Genomic DNA, 15,395 nt, shown 5'->3' with positions numbered 1-15,395 from the left:
TCATTATCCTGGGAAGATTTGTTTTCGTGTGTAAATCTTTTGAATCGTCCTTTTTTTAAGAGGGTGATGGTTGGTTGGTTGAAAGGGGGGACAATTGGTGTTTGGAACAATTGTTTCATATCGTAATTATTTTATCTAGATATCCTTGTGCTTCTATTTATCCTGGTTTTATTTTTTTTTTTTTTTTTTATCTATGATGTTTACGGTTAAGAGGCAATTGCTGCACAAACTACTATGAACAATAAAAGAGAAATAAAATCTGTAGAAAGGATAACTTGTGTATCGATTTGAACAAAAACAACAATAATATAACAACAGGATTTGTATTGTGTGTGGTCAAAAGCATTTTGAGATTATTCAAAAGTTATTTGATTTCATGATTGGATAACCTATACAGGATTTTATTTTTTAATAATTTATTTTCGTGTTTTTGCAGGAAAATTACTTTTTCAAGGACGAGAGGTTAATTTCACAAGGGAACACTACATAGAAATTCATTTTGGGGTACAAAAACGATGAAAAACTTGAAAATATATCTCCAAGTTGCTTCAATTTAATAAATTTCAAAGAAGGAGATTGTAATTCTGTTTTGTTTCTTTGAATGCTTGGAGAGTAAAAGTAAACGAAGTGAATTAAAAAAAAAATAGTGGAGAAAAAATAAAAATTTAGTTAAAAGTTAACATGTTAGAAAAGTGACGACGACTTTGCCTGTCTAAAGAGAAAAAACACTGCTCAAAACATTCAGTTTAGTCACGTCCCTAATATAACTTTATATACCTACTCTGTAGAGATTTAGTCAAATTTCTAGAAATTCAATAAAAAAAATTTCACGTTGGGCGCCATTTTTTTTTTTCCTTGATAAAAGTACAAATCTAAAAATTCGGAATTTCAAAGAAAATTCTGGGCGAATTGGGCGCCATTTTTTCACTCATTTTTCCTTTACATTTAAAACAAAATAAATGACGCTCAAAGCAAATTTGTTTTTATTGTATTTCTAAAGAATATTGTTAACCTTTTTTCTCTTCACTATATACATAAATGGCGCCCAACACACGTATTTCTTCTTACTAAATTCCAGTAAAAAATCCTAGGAATTCAGTTAATAAAAATTCGGACTGGGCGAATTTTATTGTTGGCTACAAACGCGAATTATTTTTTTTTAATAAATTTCTACAATTTTCTTTTGAATTTTTTTTTTTAATAATTTATTGCTGGCTTGAATGGTTTGGAAATATTTCTTAATCAGACTCCTCTATGCTCGAAATGATAAGCAAGAATAGAGGGGATCTACAATTTTTTCTAATGCTGTTTTCTAATGCTGTTTTTTATGTTTTTTTTTTTGTTTTTTTTTTTTTTAATTTCTTGAACTGCGTTCTTATAAATGAGAATGCATAGTCAAAAAAAGAATATTAATTATAATATATGTAACACGTATAAAAAAATTGTATTGAGCGCCATTACTTGTATTATTACCTAAATAAAAAATAATGGCGCCCAACATGAATTTTTTTTTTTTTTTACTAAATTTCAAAAATATTGTCTTTATTTTTTTTATTGTATGGCTAAGGACTTGAATGCGTTTTAAGGGTTTGTTCTTCAGTCTTAAAAAAAATATACCCATTTGAATTCTTTTTCTTTCGTGTCAGCAAAAACTCATTAGATCAAGAGATTCAAATGTATACAATCACACTTTGTTTATTATCATCATAGTCACCTAATCTACATTTCTATCAAACCTTGTACACAAACTTCTAAAAATTTTCTAGGTACAAAACTATTTCTCTCCTTACAAAACTTTTTGTCAATATTGTCCCACACAAAAAAAAAAAATCTTCTAGATGCAATGCATACCTATTTATTTTATTTGCATACAAACTTCTTTTTGTTTCTTGGTTTATAGATTGAGTATAACCTCATCTAACACAAACTCATGACAACTACTCAGTTCTAACAGCTGTCATTTGCAGATATTGCACAATTAGAGGTAATAGTAGGTATTTCTATATTATTTAATTTATGATGCAAGTATGGGTTTCATAAAAAAATATATTAATAAAAATTCAATCAATTCTCTCCATTTCGTAAAAATATTGTCAAAAATGTATTTTTTACAAAATTTTCATTTTCAAAATTTAAGATTATCCTTACCTTATGAAAATCAGGAGAAGTTGAACATTTTTCCCATTTTTTAAAAAATCGTTTGTAATTTCTGCACGTTGTAAGTGAAAAACTTCTTAAAAGAAATCTTTGCTAAGATTATTATGAAAATACCATAAGAAAATTCATTCACAATTTTGTATCCTAAAACAGATAATCTTAAATCACGTTTTAAAAAAGAATTAATAAATACTTAAATTAAGTATGAGCTTCGTGGTGTTGAAATGCTGGAACTGTTTTCTTTTACTTTTTTTTTTTTAATTTATTGGTATATCTTAGCTAGATTTGGTTTCGAAAATTGTTGTTTATTAAAAATATTAAGTTTTGAAGTTTATTATAATTTTTAATTTTTTTGTTTAACAAAGTAAAACTGATTGATTTTATAGAACAGAGTTTTATAATTATTTTGTGGAGTGTTTTTAATACTTTTTTATATCATTTTACAACTTTTTATTCAGAAAAGATACGTTATTGAGTTGCATTTTTTCTCCTGATTTTTATGAATGAACAAATTTTTCTCTTAAATTTGCCTAACTATAATATTTATAAAATGAAAATATTTCAATTTTTTTAACAGAAAGGAACATATTTGCCGAGCGCTTAAAAAAATTCTTTGACATTTTTGAGATTTTGAATAATAACATATAAGCCTAGCATTTTGTTCATTTTTGTAAAAAAATTTAGCTTTTTTTTTAATTTTTCCGTACCTAACTTGTTTTTTTTTTAATTTAAAAATTGTAAAAAAAAAATCAAATAAAATTAAGAGGAATAAATTAGTCTTTCATAAGCCGTGTTTTTTCTACAACTCAGTTGTTAATCATTTTTCATTTTACACTTAAAACAAGAAATAATCTACTTAATTACCTAAGTATTAGTTTTATTTTTGACTAACCAATAAAATCAAAAAATGAGTTGTAGAAAAAACTGGGCTATAATCGAATTAAAAAACGCTCCTCAGTACCAAATTTTCCTGAATGATGACAAAGTAAAAAAAAAATAGAAGAAAAAAACCCCAAAAAAATAATTGAAACCAAATTTTGGTAATTAAGACGATATACCGTTAGTGTTTTTAAATAGTTTTATTATTTTTTAAGACAATTTTATAGCAAATAGAAATACCTTGGTTTTGCCCACACAAAATTTAAAAAAAAAACCTAATTTAAAAAAAAAAAAAAAACATTTTTATTCTCGTATTAAGACATAAATAATTAATTTATGCGGAACTATTTTTGTTTTTTAAATAAAACTATTACCTAATATAATATGCAGGAAGTTGTTTGAATTTGTTCTTATATTAAAATTTAGTTATAACATGAAAGCTATAAAAAATTTATAAAAATAGAAATTGTTTTAAATTATTTTATAATAAATTTAAAATTAAAAAAAAAACATCCTTTTAAAAATGGATTTGGCTTCAAAACAAAGTATGCCATTTAATTTCTTCTATAACAAAGAATTATTAAAAAAAAAAAAACTACAGATCCCTAGAAACAATTTTTAAAAAATGTATTTTGTTATAGTTATAATTTTTTTTAATTGCTTGCCATTAAAAAAAGAACTTTAAAAAAAATTAGAGAAATTATTAAAAAAACTAAATTAAATTAATTTAATATATTAATTTTTTCTTGAAAATTATTTTTAGTTTACACATCACTAAATTGTTTTTGTATAAACATTTTCGTCGAAATCAGTTGCATTCTCTAAAATCGTAATGTTAGATCTTTTTACAAATATTAAGGAATCTAAACAAAATTGTTGTTGAAGAGTGGTTTTGCAAAGTAAACCTTAAATTTAAGAATGCAGTTTTATTCTTTGTAATTTAATTTAGTAATACGATTTCATAAATTTGATACAATTTTTTTTTTTATTTTTGTATGAATGTTTGTATCTCCCTAAGTCATTGCTTAATAAATTAATTTAAAAAAAATCAGTTTAACAATACCTACACTATATTGATCATTTTCAGTAGGTAATATGATTTAAACTTTCAACATTAGTTTCCAAACAATCAAAGCAAGTTTCCACAACACAGCTGTGAATTTTATTTGATTTTATTTCAATTTTTTTTTTGTTTTATTCGAAATACAATAAATGGACACACATGAAAAATAAAAAAATTCCAAAAAACACTTTTCTTTCTTCATTTTTTTTTTGCCAAATGTGCAAATTTCTTATTGTTCATACGTTCATTTTTTTTTTGTTTGTGTGTTTTTTATTTTGTTTTTATTATTTTTCAAATCCTATTCAACTTTAAATGAAAATGAAAACCAATACAAAAAAAGACACAAAACAAAAAATAGAAAACTCAGACTTAATCAGACTTCAGTCCGAATGCATTAACAGAGAGAGAATATGCAACAAAAACAAAAAAATAAAGAAAAGAAAAAAAATAAACCCAACTGGTATTGTACAGTCCGAGAGTTCTTGAGACTTTTCCACTGGTTTACCTCAACCAAATTCATTTGTATTCTTTGCAGTGGGACTATACCTAACCTACAATTGTGTATAGATGTATTTTTTTTTTTTAATTTTATTTATATAAATTGCATCAGCATGAGTTTTAATTACCGCTTTACGTCTCTACGATACGAATACCTATAAATGAAATGTGAACATGAGAACAATGAGAAAATACTTTCAGCAAAAACAAAACTCTTGAAAAGGAAACCATTAGAAATTCTAGAAAATCAAAATCAAGGGAATTTTAAAAACTTAATTTCATTTTCAAATTATTTAATTGAAATAGAATATGGAGACAAAAAATACACTGAGAAAAATAAAAATTTTAAAATTCGACATGGCTAATCTATTACTTTGGGAATCATTTGGAAATGGAACACAGTAAAAGAACTTTTTGAAAGCTTTATTTGGTTTCTAAATTGAAAGAGTTATGACTATTTACCAAATCGAAACAGAACTTGTTGAAGGATACAATAGCACAATATGTGTTTCATATTTCCATTTCGGGAAATTAATTTACATTAATTTGTTATTTTTAAATTCTTGGGTACATATTTAAAAAAAGTGACATAATTTTTGATAACAAGGACCAGCCATTTTAAAAATTATCAAAAATTGTTTTTAAGATATGGTATTTTTTTTCCCAGTGTACCACTTGTGGGACGAAAAGGGTCTGGAGAAAAAGTTGAATAAACAAAAATGTGAATTCAGGACAGTGACCAAAAGAATTCCACCGAAAATAAGGTGTCATTTAGTACCCCTTGGCGCAATGATTACTTCGGCGGACTATCACGCCAGTGGTCTGGGTTCATATCCCAGCCTCATTTTTTTGTATGGAGTAGGTACTGCTTCTTGTGCGGTAAGATTAAAAGTTTCTCATCCTAAAAGCTATCAAGCGAACATTTTTTAACAATGTAATCAAAATCAAGTTGAAAATCTATCTTAATCCAAACTTCAACAGAAATGTTTATCTATTCTATGCAAACAAACGTTTAAAAATAAACAAAATAGACGAAGTAGTGAAGAAAACAAAAATATAACACCCTTGCTAAATGCAAACAATTTAACCAAAATAATTCAACCATTTAACACTGCATCTGCATGGTTTAAATTTATACACAAGGATATGACTATATGCTCTATGAATGCTCCACTTGAAGTGCTTCGTTAATCCCTAAAGTAAACCTCGAAAATCCAGACACACATCACGCCAATCGCGCGCCATTTCAATACAACAACTAAAACAAACACGAAATAAAAAAAAAAAATATAGAGAAAAAAATTCTAGTTTTTCAAATTAGTAAAAACATACTGCACCTCTAAGAGTTGCTCCTTCAAAAACCACCACCCCCATCCCTCCAACCCCAATTCCAATCCTTTACTCCCTCGCACAAAAGTAAAAATGTATTAAATACACACAAATAACATAAAACCAGTTCGCATCTATTGTGGTTTTTGGGTACTACACAACAGCGCTAAATAGCAATCACTTCTTAGAGCAAAAACAGAAACAGAAATATGTAGAGAAAAAAAAGATTGCGAAGCAAAACAACACAAAATAAGAAGAAAAAAAAAACTGTGGACGAAACACAAAACGTGACTTGAAATCTGAAATCCAATAAACCATTGCCAAGCACTTCTCTGGAATATATATATATACACATCTAACCACAATTTGCAGTAATAGAAAGAAGAAAAAAATGCAGTCAGTATTATTATAGGGTGCAGTATTACGAAAACAGTGTTGTCGTTTAGGAGCTAAAAAAGTATTAGAAAAATTTCTTCATGGTTTTTTGGAAAAGAGTCAAACTGTATGCGCAGTTTTTAAACGTTTTCAATAAAACTGGAACACCGAAGAATTTTTTTTTTGTGAAAAATTGAATTTTCTATCTAAAGCGCCCCTTGAGGGCACTTTATTCAATTCAGTGTTACTTTGTGTAGTCTACAACCAACGTACGAGAAAGACGCTTCTTAAAATACTTCTTTTTTCAAATTACGATAACTAGTTAAGAAGTTATGGTAGAACATATGAACAAACATAACCCTTCTTTTTCATTTTCTATAGAAGCTTTAAAAAGCGTCTAATGGAGTACAGACTGAAAGTGTTTATAATAGATATAACTTTTACAGGGGACATGAGATCTTATGAGTTGATAAAGCAATCTGCCTTTCAGAGTCCGATTTGTAAAACTTTAACCATTTAAGGAAGAAAATAGCCTTTTCAACAATTCTAGCAAGAAAACTGACAAAATATTTACAGTCGCATAAAGACCGTTGAGTTACTTTTATCAAAAGGTTAGAAATATAAATATGAAGAATATAAGTTGATACTCAAAATGAAAAAAATAAGGTTGCCACTTTTAACATGGGAACTACTGTGTGGTAACCCTGTCAAAATTCATCATATATATTTTTATATTTTGGTCAAACAAAAATATGTTTAAAATGCCAAACGAAACCAAAACAGTCAAACAAACAAAATAAAAAAAAAAGGATAGACACCATCTGTAAAATACGGACAAGCACTCGGCAACCCTAGACAAATGTCAAAAAACACCAAAAAGACTTGAATTTTGAGCAAAAATTTGTTTAAAATGCCAAACGAAACCAAAACAGTCATAAAAATTAATAAAAAAAAAATAAAGCCGCCATCTGTAAAATACGGACAAGCACTCGGCAACCCTAGACAAATGTCAAAAAACACTAAAAAGACTTGAATTTTGAGCAAAAATATGTTTTAAATGTAAGATACTGGCAAGCACTCGGCAACCCTTTTCAGATAAAAAATAAACACTAAAAATATTTATTTTGGTACCAAAATGTGTAATAGAATAGAGTTCAAAGCTACATGAGATCCCTTATATTTATAAAAACATATGCTTAGGTCTATAAAATACGAAAAAGTACTCGGTAACTCTACTCAAATGCTAAAAAAAAAAACACCAAAAACACTGATTTTTCAGTCAAAATGTGTGATATTTGACAGATTTAAGGGAATAAATATAAATAAGATTTAAGATGAGACCCTGTTCTATCTAAAACCCTAGTAAAATGCTAAAAAAACACTCATTTTTCAGCAAAAGTGTAGGATATTTGATAAAGTTAAGGGGTTTACTAGACTTCTGATTGTAGGTGATAACTTCTTTTATCTAAAAGTAAAAAAAATATCGGCAGTCGGTAACCCTACTCAAATGGGAAATAATCAACAACACTCAAAGATTTTTAAGCTTGGCCCAAAAAACTAACTCAGACAATTTCGAAATTTTAGTGTGTACTCCCTTTCGACAGCACTGATTTTAGTACTATAAACGAATGTATATCGTCCCTCTGGTGGCAAATAATTGTTACACGCTCTACCCAAGTCTTATAGTATCTCTATGTAAGCTCTTTTTGCGTGTTTTTTCTATTTTCTATTATTTTTTGTATATTTTAGTAATTCTGTTTATTTGGATATTTCCTTTCATTGTTCGCAGATACTTTGGTTATTATTTTTTTTCTCTCTCTTTTTATGTTACTAGTTTCGAAGCGCGCTTTTGCTACTTTGTGGTTATATTGTGTCCGTATCGTATCTCTTGTGTCCAAAAACCACACCGGGGTTTTCCAATGCAATTTTACAATTCCAAAAAAGAAAAAAAAAAAAAACAAAAAATGGAAAAAACAAAACGAAATATAAGAAAATGTTTTGATTATGCAAGATATGCCACGAGCAGAGTTTTAAGGGGTGTGTGTTAGAGTTTTGTTGGTGTGGCACTTTTTGTTTTCTTTCTTTTTTTTGTTTCTTTCTCAGAAGATAGGATTTGCGCGAGGGGCCATATAGATAGTGCTAACTGGGTATAAGGATAGAAAAATGCATTTGAAAGTTTATACAAAGTTGCCTTACACAATGTGTATAGTTCCTTTTAAAAATTTTATTACTTTTCTTGTTACACAAAGTCCCCCCCCTTTTTACATCACCACCTTCCAAGCCAACGAAAGAACACACAGGAACTTGAATCAAGGAATAGAGAAGAAAAAACTCCTATAAGACTCATTGTATCTTGCAACAAGATACACGAGATCACGAGGAAAATGAATAGATCTGCACTGACACATACAACAACAACAACTAGTATAAAAAAAAATTTAAAAAAATTGAAAAAAACACAAAAGAATAGAATGTTTTCATAATGAAACGAAACTGTGGGTGGCAAGTACATTGGTAGTATTATGTGTAGTAGAAGAAGGCACTCGAACGATGCACAATTCGCTATAAGCTTCACCTTAGAAATGTGGTAAATTTATTGAAGAAAAAGGCAGCATCTGCAACGAGGCACACGAGCAATTTGCTTATTTCTTTTTATTTATATTTTTTTTTTGTTCTTGTTCTTTTCTATTCATTCAGGTTTTTTCTTTCATTTTCTTTTTTTTTTTTTTTTTTTTTCAATTAATTTGTTGGTGTTTTTGAGTGAATTATGGATAAAGGAAGAAAATTGTTCATTCAGATGAACACGAATAGTAAAAAAAATAATTTAAGAAGATTTAGGATCGAAAATATTCCTAGAGAACAATATGATTGTTCGGTTTTTTATTGTTTGTTTTATTTTTTTTTTGTATTTACAAACGACCTAGAAATTAAAATCAAAGAATAGGGATGATGCTTAAGGATCATGCATATGAATGGTAATTTCATATGGTGTGAAATTTAGTCGAATGTTGGCCTATTAAGTAATTTTGATCTAGAAAACTCTAGGCCCCCAGGTTTCCTATAAGATGAAAGCTTTGATGCGTAGGTAAGTTCTCTTTCATTTTTTTTTTTCTACATCTTCTGAGGACAACTCATCATGATGGACACTATCCGTTTAGAAGATATTCGCATCCAAGTCGCAATGCATAGGGACCATAAAAAAAATAATGAAATCAGTGGGCATTGATTTGGATTCGAATATCTTCTAAACGGTTAAAGCAACCAATTTGAGGCAAAGTACTTTTTTGTAGAACATTTAAGCCCTTACAATAATCCATCTTACTAATTTAATAATAATGACTTTTCAGTGAAGTAGAAAATTTTGAAAAGTAAAAAAAGTTTTTATATTTTTGTTTAACTTTAACCTCGAATATCTTTCAAATGGTTAGATTAACAAAAAAAGTTAATGGGATCTTTTTTGTGGAGCAATCTCTTTCCTACAAGATACAAGAATATGTCATGCGCGTATGATTATTATAATTTTTCAATTTGTTACAAAATTAAGAACAAAAAACGAATTTTTAAAGATTTTCTCGATTTTTGGACCTCAAATATCTACTAAACGGTTAGATAATTAAAAAAAGTGTCTTTAACCTTTTTTGTAGAGCGTTCAATTTTCTACAAGAATATGTAAAAAAAATTGTCTAAAAATTCAATTAATAAAAAAAATATTTTTTTTTTAGTAGAAGCTTGATGTAAAAATATATAATTGAAAAGCGGAGGACCTTCCCATTAAGATAAAGAGCTCATATTTGGTGAGTATATTCTAGAGGTGTCTAGCAATCGAGTTTTCGAAGTACCAAACCAAAAAACGAATTTCCATTTTTTTGACCCACACTAATGTCAACGTGCTCAATTTAGACAAAAAAAATCACAAGTTCCTTCTTTTTGAATCATTTCCAGAAAATTGAATTGCCTGGAAATGGCTTGTCGAGTAACCTCTTAGGCTGAAACGATCTCTTTTTTGCGTTTGGCCCGTAACAGCAATATCTCCAATTCAGGGTTTTTGGAAATTTTTGATCCTTTTTTTTAAATCACCGTATCTGAAGAATTCTGAGAATTCTTCTGAAATTCTGAAATTTGTATAGGTTGTCAAACAAAAAAATTGATTTAATAGCATGAGAACATAAAAATAAATGTTTTTTTGCTTTTTTTTATGAAATTTCATCGAGTTTAAAAAATTCTAGCTCTTTTTGTAGATGTCTCATAGACCTGATCGATATATATATTTTGCTTGGACAATAAGCTTTCAGATGGTATAAAATTTTGTATAGGTTGTTAGGGAAAAAATGCATTTAATAGCGTGAGAAGATAAAATTACGTGTTTTTTTCGCTTTTTTTTGATGAAAATGATTGTTTTCAATAAATTTTTTTTAATACTTTTTGTGCATTATAAAAATTTTCGTATGGCTTTATTCTTCAGGAAATTTTATAAGCTTTTTAATGGTGTAATTTTTTTATAGCTTTGCATATCAAAAAATCGATATATTGATAAAAGAATATAAAAAACGTAGTTTTTTCGGCTTTTTTTTTGTAAAATTTGATTGACTTCAAAAATTTATTACTTTTGAAGTATAAACTTCTTTAGTATCGTAGTGATTTGAAACAAGATGAAACAAAAAAGCGACAGGAAAAATCAATTGATTATAACTTTTTTGTTTTAATAGATAAATTAATGAAATTTTTACTATAGATAATTAAATAAACTATAATTTTGCAAAATTTCATTTATTTTAATATTCAAAATCCTGAGATAACGATAAAAATATGTTCTTTTTCTAAACACGTTACATCTTTTGATCTAGGGCACATGACAATTTTATTTAAGTTTAATACGCTTGCTGATAATATTAACTTTCATTTGATATATCAAAAACTTGAAAATACCTCAAAACACGTATGGAGATCTGTTGCCGATGACCAGCCACCAGTGTAGAAAGTACCGTAATCTCAGTTTTAAATTTCGAGATGGTTGACTTTAAAAAATTCTTACTTTTTTTGTAGGCATGGTAGAAACATGATTGAAAAGTCAAATAAAAGGTGAAATAATAAGCTTTCAGATGATATGAAATTTATTATTATTTAAGTTATTAGGTTGTCATTATAAAAGATATAAATTTAAAGATGATGGAATAAAAATAAGATAAATTTTTTCGATTTTTATTTTTTGCAAGAAAAATAATTTTTAAGGTTTCACTTCAACCACGTGTGAATTGCACACATGATTTTTTTTTACCCATTTTTGACTTAAGCAACAAAAAAAAAAACACATTTTTTAGAGATTTCACCTGGTGCAGGTTTTCCCAAATATCATAAATTCTATAAGTTTTCTGGCAAACTTGTTAACAACATTTTTGTTTATTATTGCTTTCTTCATAAATTTATAAAACACTATGTTTATTATACATTTATCGAAGAAAATCGGCCCCAAAGTCAAAAATTATCATGGGTAAGAAAAAAATAATTCCACTTAAAAATTAATATCTGAGCAATTAAAAAAGATATTAACATTTATTAAATGCATTTACAAAGAATAGCAATTTTTCAAAAAAATCAAGACATTAATGAAGTTTTTATCATAATTATTAACGGATTTATTAACATTAACATGAGTAAAGAAGGCATACCAAAGTAAGCGTTTTCTTAAGTCATAGCTAAAGGAAATCAACTTTGCAGATAGAGAGTTAGAATCATCCCTCAAAATCTTCTTTTCTCATTCCGGGACACCCTGTATAATAAATGTTTAATAAAAATATCGTTAAATCGTTAAAATATTGGCCTAAGTCTCATACAGGGTGTCCCAAAAGTAATGGATCAAACGAAATATGCTGATAGGCCAACTTAAGGGCTCTCAGAATTTGGTAACTTGTTCATGCCAAATCCTTACGGTTTTCGATTTAATGCAGTTTTTGTGAAATTTCGAAAAATGCCGACTTTGCATCAGTATTTTGCTTTCTCCGCTCATAATTGATTTTTGTTTTTTACAATTCTTCCACTAAAACGTTGCCTAATAATAGGAAATAATTAATTAATCAAAATATTTTTCATTTCATACGCCATTTTGCTGCAATTTAATTAACAGTTTCATGTTTTATAAAAACTCAATTTCTTACTTTTATTTCAGAGCAGCATCCCGAAAAAAAATTGTATGGTGTGATACTGGTTTATTATTTTAAAAACTTGCCGTGTTATTTCAGTTTTCAAAAATGTATACAAATTTCCAAAGTTGAAATTAGAACGAAAGATATTACAATTTAAATGCAACAAAACAAGGCTTTTCAGAGAAAAATAACAAAGAAAAATAAACACATTTTCTCGACTGTTGTTTGTTTATTTCTTTTTGAATAAAAGTCTCGACTTTTGTTTGTTATTTTTCCCTGAAAAACCCTGTTTTGTTACATTTAAATTGTAATATCTTTCGTTCTAATTTCACTTTTGGAAATTTTTATACATTTTTGAAAACTGAAATAACACGGCAAGTTTTTAAAATAATAAACCAGTATTACACCATACAATTTTTTTTCGGGATGCTGCTCTGAAATAAAAGTAAGAAATTGAGTTTTTATAAAACATGAAACTGTTAATTAAATTGCAGCAAAATGGCGTATGAAATGAAAAATATTTTGATTAATTAATTATTTCCTATTATTAGGCAACGTTTTAGTGGAAGAATTGTAAAAAACAAAAATCAATTATGAGCGGAGGAAGCAAAATACTGATGCAAAGTCGGCATTTTTCGAAATTTCACAAAAACTGCATTAAATCGAAAACCGTAAGGATTTGGCATGAACAAGTTACCAAATTCTGAGAGCCCTTAAGTTGGCCTATCAGCATATTTCGTTTGATCCATTACTTTTGGGACACCCTGTATAATGATTCCCCGATCGTCAAACTAAAGACTCTTTTAACAAGGAGTTCTAAGACTTCAGGGACTGACTGCGCAGACTGCATTGAGACTGAAATTTTTAAGCACAAGCTGGTTGCTGGTACTCAAAACTAATATGCATCCCAATAATCAATTTTGAAGCAACTGGCTGTTGCGAGAAGAAATTCAAAGTTTAACGTTTTTACGTTGAACATCTTTACAGAAAGAGAAGATCCTCATTAAGCCATAAAAGACAGAATTTCGCTAGAGATGCTAAAAATGGATATCAAACCAAGAAAATGTTAAGAAAACGGGTTTGGAATCTATTGAATCTATTATACGAAGCAGCATACTCGGTAGACTGAGAAGCGCTTCTAGCGTAACTTGGGAAGAGCTGGAGGAAGCTGAAGTACATCTACAGAAACCTAGGTGTAATTTGAGCCCAATAACACATTACGTAATATCTCTTGGGACGAAATAAGGCTTTCAACATCAATGGTTTCCCTTCGAGCTCTGAGGTAATGTTTTAAACGGTTTACCATATATATTGTTAGAAAAAGAAATTGATTTATCGGATTTATAAGCCAAATTACAGCTGAAAACATCAAAAAACCAGGGAAAAAATTCGTTCAAACCTTTCCAAAACTATAGTTTCAAGGGAAATAGCAATTGATAACAGATAATGTGATAAGTGATAAATGAAAAGTGATTTATGATAAGTGATAAGTGATAAATGGTTAATCGTTAAATGTAAATACCATATATTGAACAATAAATAATGAATTTTATAACAAACACATCACCTACCCATTTTTGCTCTCATCTTAATCAAATAATCTTAAGTTCTATTTACCTACTTTCTTATCTGAAAATTGACAAATCTACACTCAAAACCACATCTAATCATTTAAAACTATTTATTGGTTTTGATGGTTCTTTTTTTTTTTAATTACAAGAAATATTTAATCCTTTTTTAAAAGGATTCGATGCATTAGTAAATAAAAAATTAAATGAAAAAAAAAGGAATAATCGTTTGAGCAATCTATGCAAAAAAAAAAACAAAATAAACATCATTTGTGTTTTAAATTTGTTTTTTTTTTTTCTTACTGATTGCATCCTTAAACCTCTTATTTACATACCAGCATTTTGTGTGTAACTCTTATCGACTAATCAATTACAAAATCTCCCAATGTGATATAAATTTCATTTCCAATACCATCAAACCACACATCGAGAAAATGTGCATCTGTATACGTAACCATATTCCACATTACCATCACCACACCGCACTGCGATGATACCTATATCCTTCCTGGATTCTCATCATTGCATCTATCAAGTATCTTTTTCCTATATTCGCACATCATAGTGTAATACCAAATCAGAGTCAGACAATGTCAAACGATTTTGTATATATTGGGTGTTTTGAAGTGGAAGACGACGACGACGACGATGTCGATGATGATGACGACGGAGAATAATATGGCAAATGTAAAAGAATCTTTAACTTGAAGTTTTTTTTTTTTTGTATTTTTTTTTGTCAGTGGAATGTGTCTCATTTCAACTTCCCCATGGATTTTGATCCAGCTTTTTCCTATTTTAAAGTATGTTATATAGAACGTATGAATAGAGACAAAAATATATCAAAGCGTCAGCTATTTCTTAAGTAAACACAAAATCAGTTTTCGAGAATCAAATATCTGATTGTACCTACTAATTTTTTTTCAGTTCAACAGTGGGGCGGAATTTTCTTTTCTTTGAACAATATTTTTCTATTTTAAATTTCAAAAATTCTTTGAAAAGAATTCTTCTAAAAATTTTAAATCCTTGAAAAACCTACTAAAACAATTTTGAAATTCGTGCAAATGTCAAAAATTTACAAAAATGTACTAAAATGTTTTTTTTTAACGAAAAGCAAACTTTTTAGTACAATAGAGTTATTTAATTAATTATTGAGGAATTTTTCAAAAATTCTGTGTATGAAATTTTATGAGATTCTTTTTTTTTTTTTGTTAACGAATGTGAAAAAGACTAAAATTAAACTTTTTGTTGCAGTTTTATTGATTTATTTCACTGTTTTCGTCTTCTTTGTCCCTTCATTTCTTATCGTTTATATATATTTTTTTTTTTTTTTCAAGTAAAAAGGAAGAAAAAAAATATACAAAAATAAGCTCAACTAAAGTTAACGAT

General features: G+C 27.9%; 1 protein-coding gene and 1 long non-coding RNA gene across 4 annotated transcripts in view; both read right to left on the bottom strand.

The window, feature by feature from the left end:
- Window positions 1-2,414, bottom strand: part of LOC129905544 (uncharacterized) — a 113,398-nt gene extending 110,984 nt beyond the window's left edge. Inside the window, exons 1-2 of the long non-coding RNA XR_008770615.1 lie at window positions 2,351-2,414; window positions 2,149-2,301 (exon numbers count right to left, since the gene is read on the bottom strand). This is a non-coding gene — a long non-coding RNA (uncharacterized LOC129905544). The remainder of the gene's footprint in view (window positions 1-2,148; window positions 2,302-2,350) is intronic.
- Window positions 1-15,395, bottom strand: part of LOC129905543 (hemicentin-2-like) — a 456,916-nt gene that overhangs the window by 363,296 nt on the left and 78,225 nt on the right. The gene's annotated exons all lie outside the window — the stretch shown is intronic.

This window comes from Episyrphus balteatus, chromosome 1 (genome assembly GCF_945859705.1).
Source record: "Episyrphus balteatus chromosome 1, idEpiBalt1.1, whole genome shotgun sequence".
Taxonomy (NCBI): Eukaryota; Metazoa; Arthropoda; class Insecta; order Diptera; family Syrphidae; genus Episyrphus; species Episyrphus balteatus.
This window is presented reverse-complemented; position numbering and strand designations above follow the sequence as displayed.